Raw genomic sequence first — 14,657 nt, 5'->3', positions numbered from 1 at the left:
GGGGTATGTATGTTTTAACACATATTGGATTACTTGCCATCTAGGGGAAGGCATGGGGGAAGGGCAAGAGAAATTGGAACACAAGGCTTTGCTAGGGTTAATGCTTAAGAATTGTCCATGCATATATTTTGAAAAATAAAAAAGGGGGAAGTATGTCAAGGAATCTGGGAGAATGGGATTCAAACTATTCTCTAGAATACTCTTTCCTTTTACTCATGAACTAAAGTGTTGTTCAGTTGTTTTTCAATCCCATCAGATGAATATGACCCTATTTGGGTCATAATCACTTAGCAAAGATTCTAGGGTGGTTTGCCATTTCCTTTTCAACTCACTCTACAAATGAAGAAACTGAGACAAACAAGATTAAATAACTTATCTATTTGACACAGGAAAATCATTCTTCCTGATTCCAGACCTGACACTGTACCACCTAATTGCACCAAGCATAAAGTATACATATACATAGAAATTATTGAAGAGATCTTCTGTTGCCCACATAATGCCATAAAACTTCGGAAGGTGGCATGGGTTAGAAAAGGTTTTCTAACCTATACTTTTGTCTCTAGTACACCAGGCATAAAAGGGAGACTGAAACTGATTTTTAAAATCCTTTAAAAAATATTTTTTCCTGCAATAAACTGGGAAAACATTTTTACAGTTAAAGGTTCTGATAAAGGCCTCATTTCCAAAATATATAATTGATTCTAATTTATAACCAATTGATAAATGGTCAAAGGATATGAACAGACAATTTTCAGATGATGAAATTGAAACTTTCTACTCATATGAAAGGGTGTTCCAAATCACTATTGATCAGAGATATGCAAATTAAGACAATTCTGAGATACCACAATACACCTGTCACTTTGGCTTAAATGACAGGAAAAGATAATGACAAATGTTGGAGGGGATGCAGGAAAAGTGTGACACTGATGTACTGTTGGAGTTGTGAATGGATCCAACCATTCTGGAGAGCAATTTGGAACTATACTTAAAAAGTTATCAAATTGTGCATATCCTTTGATCCAGCGATATTACTACTGAGCTTATATTCCAAAGAGATACTAAAGAAGGAAAGGATCCTGTATGTGCCAAAATGTGGCGGCCCTTTTTGTAGTGCCTAGAAACTGGAAATTGAATAGATGCCCATCAATTGGAGAATGGCTGAATAAATTGTGGTTTGTGAATGTTATGGAATATTATTGCTCTGTAAGAAATGACTAGCAGGATGAATACAGAGAGGCTTGGAGAGACTTACATGAACTGATGCTAAGTGAAATGAGCAGAACCAGGAGATCATTATACACTTCAACAACAATACTATATGAGGATATATTCTGATGAAAGTGGATATCTTCAACAATGAGAAGATCCAATTCAGTTTTAATTGATCAATGATGGACAGAATCAGCTACACCCAGAGAAAGAACACTGGGAAATGAATGTGGACCATTTTCATTTTTGTTTTTGTTTTTCTTCCCATGTTATTTTTACCTTATGAATCCAATTTTTCTTGTGCAACAAGAGAACTGTTTGGATCTGTACACAAATATTGCATTTAAGAAATACTTTAACATGTTTAACATGGATGAGACTGCCGGTCATCTAGGAGAGGGGATAGAGGGAGGGAAGGGAAAAGTTGGAACAGAAGTGAGTGCAAAGAACAATGTTGAAAAATTACCCATGGAAATTTCATATCTCTAGAGGCCTATTTGCATAAAATAGAGAAAGAGAAGGTCAATGAATTGGGCTTGCAACTAAAAATGCTAGAAAAGGAACAAATTAAAAACCCCCAGTCAAACACTAAACTTGAAATTCTAAAAATAAAAGGAGAGATCAATAAAATTGAAAGTAAAAAAACTATTGAATTAATTAATAAAACTAAGAGTTGGTTCTATGAAAAAAACAACAAAATCCGATTAAAAAAAGGAAAGAGGAAAATCAAATTGTTAGTCTTAAAAATGAAAAGGGAGAACTCGCCACTAACGAAGAGGAAATTAGAGCAATAATTAGGAGTTACTTTGCCCAACTTTATGCCAATAAATTCGACAACTTAAATGAATTAGAAGAATACCTCCAAGCTTGCCCAAACTAACAGAGGAAGAAGTAAATATCCTAAACAGTCCCGTCTCAGAAAAAGAAACTATCAACCAACTCCCTAAGAAAAAATCCCCAGGACCAGATGGATTTACATGTGAATTCTACCAAACATTTAAAGAACAATTAACTCCAATGCTAAATAAACTATTTGAAAAAATAGGGATTGAAGGAGTCCCACCAAACTCCTTTTATGACACAGACATGGTACTGATACCTAAACTAGGTAGGTTGAAAACAAGAGAAAGAAAATTATAGACCAATCTCCCTAATGAATATTGATGCTAAAATCTTAAATAAAATATTAGCAAAAAGATTACAGAAAATCATCCCCAGGATAATACACGATGACCAAGTAGGATTTATACCAGGAATGCAGGGCTGGTTCAATATTAGGAAAACTATTAGCATAATTGACTATATCAATAACCAAACAAACAAAAACCATATGATCATCTCAATAGAAGCAGAAAAAGCATTTGATAAAATCCAACATCCATTCCTAATAGATGTCTCAAGCATTTTAAAAATAAAATTTAATAATAAAGTTATCAAACTGTGCATACCCTTTGATCCAGCAGTGTTACTTCTGGGCTTATATCCCAAAGAAATACTAAAGAATGGAAAGGGACCTGTATGTGCCAAAATGTTTGTGGCAGCCCTGTTTGTAGTGGCTAGAAACTGGAAATTGAATGGATGCCTATCAATTGGAGAATGGCTGGGTAAATTGTGGTATGTTAATGTTATGGAATATTATTGTTCTGTAAGAAATGACCAGCAGGATGAATACAGAGAGGCTTGGAGAGACTTAGATGAACTGGTGCTAAGTGAAATGAGCAGAACCAGGAGATCATTATACACTTCCTTGAAAGCATAGGAATAATGGACTTTTCCTTAAAATAGTCAGGAGCATATATTTAAAACCGTCAGTAAGCATCATATGCAATGGGGAAAAACTGGAACCTTTCCCAGTAAGATCTAGAGTGAAGCAAGGTTGCCCACTATCACCATTATTATTCAATATCATATTAAAAACACTAGCCTCTGCAATAAGAGTTGAGAAAGAGATTAAAGGAATTAAGAGTAGGCAATGAGGAAACCAAACTATCACTCTTTGCAGATGATATGATGGTATACCTAGAGAACCCCAGAGATTCTACTAAAAAGCTATTAGAAATCATTCATAATTTTAGCAAAGTAGCAGGATACAAAATAAATCCCCATAAATCCTCAGCATTTTTATACATCACCAACAAAATCCAACAGCAAGAGATACAAAGAGAAATTCCACTCAAAATAACAGTTGATAGCATAAAATATTTGGGAATCTATCTACTAAAGGAAGGTCAGGAATTATATGAGCAAAATTACAAAAAAGTTTCCACACAAATAAAGTCAGACTTAAATAATTGGAAAAATATTAAGTGCTCTTGGATAGGCCGAGCGAATATAATAAAGATGACAATACTCCCTAAACTAATCTATTTATTTAGTGCTATACTTCCAAGAAAATATTTTAATGATCTAGAAAAAATAACAAAATTCATATGGAACAATAAAAAGTCAAGAATCTCAAGGTAATTAATGAAAAAAAAATCAAATGAAGGTGGCCTAGCTGTACCTGATCTAAAATTATATTATAAAGCAGCAGTTACCAAAACCATTTGGTATTGGCTAAGAAATAGATTAGCTGATCAGTGGAAAAGGTTAGGTTCACAAGACAGAATAGTCAACGATAGCAATCTAGTGTTTGACAAACCCAAAGATGCTAACTTTTGGGATAAGAATTCATTATTTGATAAAAACTGCTGGGATAACTGGAAATTAGTATGGCAGAAATTAGGCATGGACCCACACTTAACACTATATACCAAGATAAGATCAAAATGGGTCCATAACCTAGGCATAAAGAACGAGATTATAAATAAATTAGAGGAACATAGGATAGTCTCAGACTTGTGGAGGAGAAAGAAATTTGTGACCAAAGATGAACTAGAGACCATTACTGATCACAAAATAGAAAATTTTGATTATATCAAATTTAAAAGCCTTTGTACAAACAAAACTAATGCAAACAAGATTAGAAGGGAAGCAACAAACTGGGAAAACATCTTCACAGTTAAAGGTTCTGATAAAGGCCTCATTTCCAAAATACATAGAGAACTGACTCAAATTTATAAGAAATCAAGCCATTCTCCAATTGATAAATGGTCAAAGGATATGAAGAGATAATTTTCAGATGATGAAATTGAAACTATTACCACTCATATGAAAGTGTTCCAAATCATTACTGATCAGAGAAATGCAAATTAAGACAACTCTGAGATACCTGTCAGATTGGCTAAGATGACAGGAAAAAATAATGATTAATGTTGGAGAGGATGCGGAAAAACTGGGACACTGATGCATTGTTGGTGGAGTTGTGAACGAATCCAACCATTCTGGAGAGCAATCTGGAATTATGCCCAAAAAGTTATCAAACTGTGCATACCCTTTGATCCAGCAGTGTTACTTCTGGGCTTATATCCCAAAGAAATACTAAAGAATGGAAAGGGACCTGTATGTGCCAAAATGTTTGTGGCAGCCCTGTTTGTAGTGGCTAGAAACTGGAAATTGAATGGATGCCTATCAATTGGAGAATGGCTGGGTAAATTGTGGTATGTTAATGTTATGGAATATTATTGTTCTGTAAGAAATGACCAGCAGGATGAATACAGAGAGGCTTGGAGAGACTTAGATGAACTGGTGCTAAGTGAAATGAGCAGAACCAGGAGATCATTATACACTTCAACAATGATATTGTATGAGGATGTATTCTGATGGAAGTGGATTTCTTTGACAAAGAGACCTAACTCAGTTTCAACTGATAAATGATGGACAGAAGCAGCTACATCCAAAGAAAGAACACTGGGAAATGAATGTGAACTATTTGCATTTTTGTTTTTCTTCCCGGGTTATTTTTACCTTCTGAATCCAATTCTCCCTGTGCAACAAGAGAACCGGTTCAGTTCTGCAAACATATATTGTATCTAGGATATATTGCAACATATCTAACATATATAGGTCTGCTTGCCATCTAGGGGAGGGGGTAGAGGGAGGGAGGGGAAAAATCAGAACAGAAGCGAGTGCAAGGGATAATATTGTAAAAAAAAATTAACCTGGCATGGATTCTGTCAATATAAAGTTATTATAAAATAAAATAAAATATATATTTAAAAAAAGAAAGAAAGAAAAATTACCCATGCATATGTTTTGTCAAGAAAAAGCTATAATAATTTTTTTTTCCTGAACTGTGATTTCATTGGTTTGGGGATCCCAAACTCCAACAGATTAGCAAATTACCAATAACTTATCTTTTTCAGAGTAACCCAGCCAGAATTCAGGATAACTAAACCAGCATAGTCTCTCAAAATTACTAAATGTAGGCTAGTACACCATTTTGTGCAGTGACAGAATTCTTTATAGAGGTAACTGGGGTTAAATGTCTTATCCAGGGTCACTGCATTTGACCTCCTGACTCTTCTGTATACTCCTGACTCCAAGGTGATTGCTAGATCTACTTTGCCACCTAGCTGCCTTGTGAAGTTTTGAATTGAAAATCAAATAGAGAGGTGATTTTACCAAGCTCACACCGCAGGATTAAGATATAGCCAGGATTAAAATCCAGAATGTAAGAGTCTTATAAGGAGGGAATAAAAAATATTTCAAGTAATGACATCTCTAGGGCAAAGTAATATAATAGGGCATATTAAAAGCTCAATATTTACTTATATGTGGAAAACTCTGCAGCTCGCCCCCCACAAAAAATGTCTAAAGTTGTTTCTAAAGTATCCTTATTTCTAGTAAACATTAGTAACTGTTATGAGTGCAGACTGTTCTCCAAAAAGAGCTCACTGGTTAACTTGTCTTTTACCTTCCTTTTAATACAAAGCCAATAAGGAAGTCATGATAAAGACCTTTGAATTAATCTCTAAGTAAATGAAGTGTGTACCAGTACAGAATCATACTTCTCACCACAAATATCCTTAGCTTCAAGAAGTGCCAGGGAATGGAGAAATACTGGTTTTTCTGATATATAACTTAGATGGGTTGATTTCTGCACAATATGTGCAGACCTGGATACTCTGAAAGTAAAATCTGAAAAGTGAACTAGTAGCAGAGAAATGCTCTGCTCCCCAAACTCCACCTCACACACTGCTACTTTCCCATAGTTACTATAAATTCATGTTACTTTAGCACCATATTCCAAAAGCACCATAAGCCCATATAAATGTCCTAGGGTTCTGGAAAGCAAAAGAAATTGATTTTGGTTATGGGCAGGATGTGTGTATGTGTGTGTGTGTGTGTGTGTGTGTGTGTTTCATGCACATGTGTAGTCTCATACAAGTGTCTTCATGTGCTTTAGGAAATTGAAAAAAACAACCACAATACAGAACTTGGAAATACCCTCTTTAAAAAATTTTGCTTTCACTTTGGAAAATGGAATGCAGTCTACATGTAAATCCCTAAAATATTATATGAAATGTTAAATTGTAAATCAGATTAAATAATTTAATATTTAATAAATTCAAATCACTGGTCATTAACAGTTTTCCTACAAAATTGCTTGATTTGACAGTCATAGCTTACATTAATTTATTGATATTGATATAAATTTGCTTAACTTTTGAAAGATAAAAAGACAATGTTGAATTAGACCTTTAAAAAATAAAGAGTCTACATTTAGTACTTTACTTCCTTATCTGTTACTGTAAAGTTATCCTACATTAAAAACCTATACAAAAATTAAATTAAGACATTTAACACGCATTTCCTAAGTTCATTTTAGGTGTAATTTTTGTGATGGAGATATAAAGATACAATCTCCATAATTAAGATACATAGAATCTAATGGGAGTTATAAACCATATGTATGTCTATGTGTGTATGTCTTTGTGTGTACATGTATGTATATACAAACATATAATTTACATATATATAGCTTGTGTATATTAGATGTCATATAATATAGATACCTATTTACATGTTGTATATTTAGAAATATACATATGTACACATAAGTGATATGTGCATTAAGAGGAAAAGCACAAAATGCTATCATAATCCATGAAATCAATGTTAATAATTTTTGCTAATAGATGAAACAACAAAGATTTATTAAATACCTATTATGTTTGAACTATGGTGGCAAATATTGGTGATTCAAAGATAAAAATGAAACATTTAGGCCCTATCTTCAAGATGATATTTATATAGCACATACTTTTAATATTCTTTATCATTTGAACTTCCTGAAGACCCTTACAACATACATGAGTGTCTATTTTTGTGATGGTCTTGTGATGTCACTGGCATGAAAAGATCTCCAATTATTAGGTAATACCCAATAATTACCTAATGAATCAAACAACTCAATAGCTGTAACAACCTCCATCTCCCCAGATATCATAAATCAAACCACTTCTATCAATAAAGTTAACAACAACATGCTAAAAGCCACCAAATTACCTACTGAACTCTCAGGATACTCCTCAGTAGCCATAAGCAAATTCCTTGTACCGATGCAGGTTTGTCATCTTTTTTGCAATTTAAGTTGTGTGTCCTGCAACTTTGCTAAAGTTGATTATTTCAAGTGATTTTTAGTTGATTCTCTAGGATTCTCTAAGCATACTATCATATTATCTGCAAAGAATGATAGTTTTGTTTCCTTATTACCAATTCTAATTTCTTCGATTTTTCATTGACTTGTTATAGCTTACATTTCTAAAATAATGTTGAATAACAGAGATGATAATGGACATCTTTGCTTTATCTCTCATTATATTGGGAAGGCTTCTGACTAATCCTCATTACATCATTACAGATACTTGTTGATGGTTTTAGATAAATAGTACTTATCATTTTAAGGTAAATTCTATTTCTTCCTATATTCAAGCCCTAGCGTCTTCCCTGTTGTTAAAGAACTAACTTATAAGGGGCGGGACCTCCTTGTAGAAAAGGTGAGATATGATGCAGTTGTCATTATTTCCATTTTCACTAATTAAAAAGCTAAAATTCAAAAACACTAAAGGCTATACAACTACTAAGAGACAATCTGGACTGAAACCTAGTCTTTGACTCCAGTATCTACTGCATTGTAATTCTTAGATTAGTCAAGAATACCACTCTTAAACTTTCTTCACCCAGAAATCTCACTTCTTCATCCCCTTCTCCCCAGTTAGTTTATATCTCTTCATAAAATCCTTCCAAAAAAAAAAAGAAAGAAAAGAAAAGAAAGAAGTCTAGAAATATTATCCTCTTGGATTTATGGGAAGGAAAGGGATGGGTATATTGAACACTTAATATGAAGGAAAATTAGTCCAATATCATTTATAGGTTCAAATATATTGCTTCAATATTCATCATGCCAGCCCCACTCTCACCCATCTCTGAATTATCAAAGGCAAAATAAAAACACAGACCTAAGAAATAAAGTTCATTAATACAATTCCCTCACCTTACAGAAGAGAGATCTGAGACCCAGGAAGGTTACATGAGAAGTTAACAGCAGAACAGAGATTGAAAATAGTCGTGTGACCTTGAGGTCAGAATTCTTTCCTCTGTATCACATTACACAGTCAATGGAAATGGTGAGGGTAAAATCTTGAAATCTGTCAATTAGGCATGCATCCTTCAATGTGCTTATTTTTGATTTAAAAAACAAAAGAAAATAAAACATCAACACATCTCATTTAGTAGAACCAAATGCCTCCTTAAAGGCATCTGACAAAATGTCACCCATGCATATTTCCAAATTATACAGGGATTCTGGAAAAACATAACAGTGATAACCTTGTTTAATGATTTACTGTTCATTAATATCAAGTAACGCATAAAGCAGTGATGATATGTTTGTCAAAGTTATTCACCACTGTCAAAGAAGAGATGCAGAACAGAGTCCAATCCAGAGGGATTCCTTATAGATAATGAGACCCTCCAAGTATTCTTAATTTCAGATGACATTTATGCTGATTGCATCAAGCCTCAGAACATTTCAGATTCTCTTAAATGAGATCCACAATAACTAAGAAGATTTTGTTCTAATATCCACATAGGAAAAACCAAGTGGATGAAGAATGCCTATTGTCCAGCTTATGATAAGCAATTGGATGAATAATCTATAGAGCTCATCCATCAGTGTGTATCTTGGACAGACGCTGCAAATGTACAACAAAGTGGGCCCAGAACTGAACAGGAGTACGAGAGTGGGCTGACTTGCCTTAGGAAATTGCAGTTACTGAATAGTTTCCTCCTAAAAGGCCATTTTTGCCATATTTACATTCTTTCTGTGTTGTATGACTGCATAATGTCCCATAGTACCTGAAGAACTGAATTTGGTGACCAACCAAATTGATAGTTGATACAACATGATTATGAGCAGGCTAAAACAAATTATAAATGAATCATTATTTAGGAGCAACAATGTAAAGTACATCTATTAAGAAATGCATAATTAAAAAGATGGGCTGGTACAAGCAAGGGATACCAACTAAGGTATCCCTTTGATTCTCATTAGTAACCTTTTAATGATAGGAGGAAGGCACACTACTGATTGGATATATCATCTGTGGAAAATTAAACTTATTAAAGGACAGTGCCAAGAGTTATGCAAGACAGGTTGACACAGAGGGTATTTTAGTAACAACATTTACCTATATAAAAGCAAAGTTAATTATTCCTTAAAAGGCAACTAAACTTTAATTGGTCCAGAGAATTAAGGAAATTTTGAAGTGTTTGTTGCTGTAGGTTTCTATTCACCTAAGTATAAAAATGTAGCATAAGAGAAATCAGGAACTATTCACATTTGACACAACTTGCTGACCCAGTATGCCACTGTAGCAAATAGGCAAGGAGAAACTGGGACTTTTTAAAGCAATGTTACATCCTTGCTGACTATGCTTTCCATTCAACAGTTAGGACACAATTAGTTCAAATAATGAATCCCTTGAAGTGTCTTAGTTCAAATAATGAATCCCCTGAAGTATCTACACTATTCAAATTCACATTTCATATTTCCATTGGACTGAAACCAATGAACATATTTTACATAATTATAACTTTAAACATAGTATAATTTAATCAGGATTTAACTGTATTGTTAACTAAACCCATTAAATTAAATGTCTGAAGATCTATGAGTGGTTCATTCTATGCCAGATTTGAACTACTTGAGTGGACCAAATCTGACCTGGCCCAGAACAGAAAGATCCTATCTATTGTGAACACCATTGAGATTACTTACTCAAGTATGTGAGTATTTGATAGACCAAATGGTGAGGGTAAAAACTGTTATAGAACCTCAGGATAATTTATTCCCTATAATCTATAGGGATTTGTCAAATTTGCCCAAAGAAGTGAAAACACACCTATATATAGCTATTAAAGCTTAAAACTGCATTAAGAGTTTGGGACCCCCAAAACATAGTAATAATAAAAAAGTACCAATAGTGCTCTTGAATTTTAAAATCAACATGTAGCCAATAGTAATTTTAAATCTGTTCATTGACCTTTAAGAGATAATATTGTAACTAAACCTTAATCAGCTAAATCATAATATCCAACAGTCAAATGAAATCAAATGTCATTTACTGAGTTTCTTCTCTGCACAACAAATTTTGATTAACTAGTTGTTTATAATGTGTAACTAAAAATAAATTTTCTCCAACATGATCTGGTAAGAACAATGCCCAGCCTCCAGTTATTGCTACTTGCTACCTTAGTGAACTTGGACAGTTTGCTTTTTAACCTCTTATGAGCTTCAGTTTCCCTATCTGTAATTTGAGTAGATAAAACGAGGTAAACTCTAAGGTCCCTAAACTTATGATGTTATCTTTCCCTCAAATATATATTTTCTATTAAATAATTTTGTCAGATATTAACAGTATAAATCTTTTGGGTTTTAGCACTGAAATAAAAATTACTCATGTGCCTAACCAATATTATATTACATTGCACTGTTATTCCTTTAATACAATTATGTTGCATTCAAATTTTAACGGAACGATTTTACCTTCTATATTTAGTAACTCCTAGTTAGAGATCTGGTGTTTGGGCAGTAATTAAAAAAAAAATCAAAAACCTGAGAAATACCCAATTGTTATAATGATTAAGATTATTACTTGGTCGCTTAAAAAATAGCAAACTGATGCCTCCAACATGTGCCTTAAAAATTTTTTTTTCATATATCTTTTCCCAGAAATGGCAGTTTAACTTTGGGTGAAGGGGTGGATCGAGGGAGGGAAGTTAAGAAGAATGAGAAAACTCGTGAAATGATTCCCGCGTTCACACTCTAGCATATATATTCATAAACATTGTATCTGGCTGACTAGATCTAAACTCCCCTTGCAACCCACACTTTCTTGGCTCTCAGTTCTCACTCCAGGGCGGGATAGCATCACTGGCCACAGTTAGCTTCATTCCTAATGGAATAGGGGGCGGATCTGTTGCCCGAGTTCCCCTCTATTGGCTGAACCCTCCGGGACTGGCTAGGTTTCCTGGCCCTTCATTGGACCGATTTGCCCCCTCTCCGCCGAGCTAATTGGTGGATTCTGGGGGGAGGGGGGAATGGAGGAGCTGGGGAGAGAGGGCGGGGGTGGAATTCCCCACTTAGATTTCTTGCCGGCAGTCTAGTTGTAGGTTACGGAGAGGAGCGCTCGGTTTAGCGGATCAGGGCTGGGGTTGGAGGCAGGGGAGAGAGAGGAGGAGGAGGAGCCGGCAGCTGTGGTCCCGGGGGGCGGGGACGGAGTGCCTTGGTCAGGGGTCCTCGGTAAAAAGGAGCTCCTAAAAGGGGGAGGTAAAGGAACCTGACGAACAAGTCACCTGCAGTGTTTCCTAGGAGGCTGGTTCTGTGCTTTCTTCCCTTTTTACTGGTGCGGCTCCTAGGCATCATTTGTCAGCGCTCCTCCTCCTGCTCTTCCTCTGTCCTCCTCCTCCTCTTCCTCCTCCTCCTTCTCCTTCTCCTGCTCTCGCTGTTGCTGCTGCTGCTGCTCTCACTGCTGCTGTTCCTGCCCTCGCTGCTCCTGCCCTAGCTGTTCATATACCCTCGCTGCTGCTGCTTTCGCTGTTCCTGCTGCTGCCCCTGCTAGGGGCCTGAGCTCCTCAGGAAAACTAAGCAAAGCAAAGCGAACACCAGCTAAAATAAGAAGGATCCCGAGCTGCAGAACCGCTCGGCTGTCAGGTTAGAAGCGGAACCGGTCCAAAGAAAGGAAGAAACACACAAAGAACGTGGTGAGAGGAGGAGGAGGAGTAAAATCGCAGGGGGTGGGGGGAAGGGGGCGGGAAAAAGAGGGAGGAGTGGAAGAAGAAGAAGAAGAAAAGAAGAAGAAGAAGAAGAAAAAGAAGAAGAAGAAAAAAGACGGCAACTGGAAATGCTCGGCTGCATTCCCTCCTCTCTTCTTTTTCTCCTGCTGTCTTTGCCTCCGTTGAACATGCTCTCATTCGAGACAATACCCTGCCGGCTATTAGAGTCCGTCCCAGGCACAACGAGCGTCTCCTTGTAGCGGATACACTTCTTAAAACAGGGGGGTAGTTGCTCTCTCCTCTCTGGCCCTTACGCATATGAGTGTGAGTGTGAGGGGTGGGGGGAGAAAAGGAGGGAAGGAGAGAGGGAGGGAAGAAAGACGGGAAGGAGGGAAAGAGAGAGAAAGAGAGAGAGAGAGAGAGAGAGAGAGAGAGAGAGAGAGAGAGAGAGAGAGAGAGAGAGAGAGAGAGAGAGAGAGAGAGAGAGAGAGAGAGAGAGAGAGAGGAAGAAGAGAGAAGAAGGAGGAGAAAGAGAAGGGAGGAGGAGCAGGAGAGAAAAGTAGAGTAGAGATAAGCATCTCTCTTATTCGGGACCTCTGGGATTTGTCTAAGCGCCGGGGGTGGGGGTGAGGGCAGTTGGCTCTCCCCTCCCCCCTCCAGCAGCGCCCCAGACTCTGAGATCGGCCCCTCTGGGATCTCTCAGGCCTTTGCTGAGGAGATATAGCAGGGATCGTAGAAGGGAATGGAAGGAAATGGGCCTGGAGGCAAGAGTGAAGAGCTATCTTTCCGCTTTGACTTTCCAAGGGTCCTAGGAAACTTTGCTGGAACCGAAAGACAAACTTTGATTTTCGCGCTGTCGCTCCCTCCCCTACTACCCTAAACCGGCGGCCTTCTTCCTTTGCCTGTTACTGCCAACTTCTTTTCTTTCTTTCGTCTTTCTTTTTTTTTTCCTTTTGACTTCCTTCTTTTCGCCTCCCTGGCCCCTCCGCCGCTGACCTGAGCGAGGGAATGCCGTTAGTCCAAGCCACGGGACCCCTACCCCCTACCCCCCCATCTCCTCGAGATCGTGAGTGGCTGCCCTCACCCCTTAAGGCCTTGAGCCTCATGGCGGGACCGAACCGATTCCCTGGGACTAGTGCCACTTTGAACTAGGGGAAAAGTTTCCTTGAGCCTTGGAAGGGCTGGGCTCCGCCCTCAGACTGGGGGCACTGCTTGGGGACTCTTGGTTACTTCTGTATCAACCCAACAACTTAGACGCCTGCAGGCTGGGGCGCATCTGCAATCTGCTTGGATGTGTGTGGTTGAGGAGCCGGCAAGAAGATGGGGCCAGGAGCAACTCGGTACCCAAGCAGACTAGTAAGTACAGCATTGTAGTCTGATTGGTTCCCGTGGGTTTAGGTGTTATTTTTGATAAAGGTAAGAGGGAACCTGGGAGAGGCTACTGCCTAAAGTCATCCTCTTTTTTGATGGCTCTCTGGATTCCCCTTCCCCCCCCCCCCAAAAAAAAATACATTTTTATCCTGAGTATTGAATAGGCAGAATTATAAAATCCAGGACTGTGTCCGGAAACAATCATCTAGGCTAGTCTTCTTATTTCATAAATGTGGAAACTGAGGCCCAAAGAGGTTAAGATATGCCCAAGGTCAAATAAGCTGTAAAGGACAGAGTTGGTGTTTCTGAAGATACTATACTACAGCTTATAGAATAGTAGGAAAAGCTGATTTCTAAGACCCAAGACCCAGGCCTATATTTGCACTAACAAGCTATGTGACCTTGAACAAAATTATTTAACCTCTCTGGGCCTCAGTCTTTAAAATGAGGGTATTGGACTAAAAGATATCTGAACTCTAGTTTTCTGTGGTTTTTAAGAAATGCTGATTTATTTTAATTCAGGAATTATGCCTACTTCTTTAGTTAGATAAAATATATAAAATAATCTGAACAGTATATATTTGCATAAAATTTGTATGTGCCAATGTTGACCTTTCAGAAACAACTCTTAAGTTACTTTTGTTGCTACTTCTGGGGAGTTAGTCTTGAGAGAAGAGAAAAAGTTATTACTTCTGCAAAACATGCCAGAAATGTTTGACAGAACCAAGAGAGATAGGAACTGCAAAAACAGAAACAAGGATAGGTCAGAGAAAATGGAGGAGTTGGGAGTGGATAAGGAGAGAGCTATGTTAAGTGCCATCAAAAAAATCTCTTCTGTTTTTGCTCAATTTAGAAAATACTGTACCAAGTAATTTTTTCCCTCCAAGTTGTTTTTGTTTATTGAGAACTTT

The 14,657-nt window shown here is 37.1% G+C and overlaps 1 long non-coding RNA gene across 1 annotated transcript in view; it reads left to right on the top strand.

The window, feature by feature from the left end:
- Positions 1-12,860: 12,860 nt before the first annotated feature.
- LOC127561903 (uncharacterized) overlaps positions 12,861-14,657 on the top strand; it is a 184,146-nt gene continuing 182,349 nt past the window's right edge. The window contains exon 1 of the long non-coding RNA XR_007953569.1: positions 12,861-13,731. This is a non-coding gene — a long non-coding RNA (uncharacterized LOC127561903). The remainder of the gene's footprint in view (positions 13,732-14,657) is intronic.

This window comes from Antechinus flavipes, chromosome 4 (genome assembly GCF_016432865.1).
Source record: "Antechinus flavipes isolate AdamAnt ecotype Samford, QLD, Australia chromosome 4, AdamAnt_v2, whole genome shotgun sequence".
Classification (NCBI taxonomy): Eukaryota; Metazoa; Chordata; class Mammalia; order Dasyuromorphia; family Dasyuridae; genus Antechinus; species Antechinus flavipes.
This window is presented reverse-complemented; position numbering and strand designations above follow the sequence as displayed.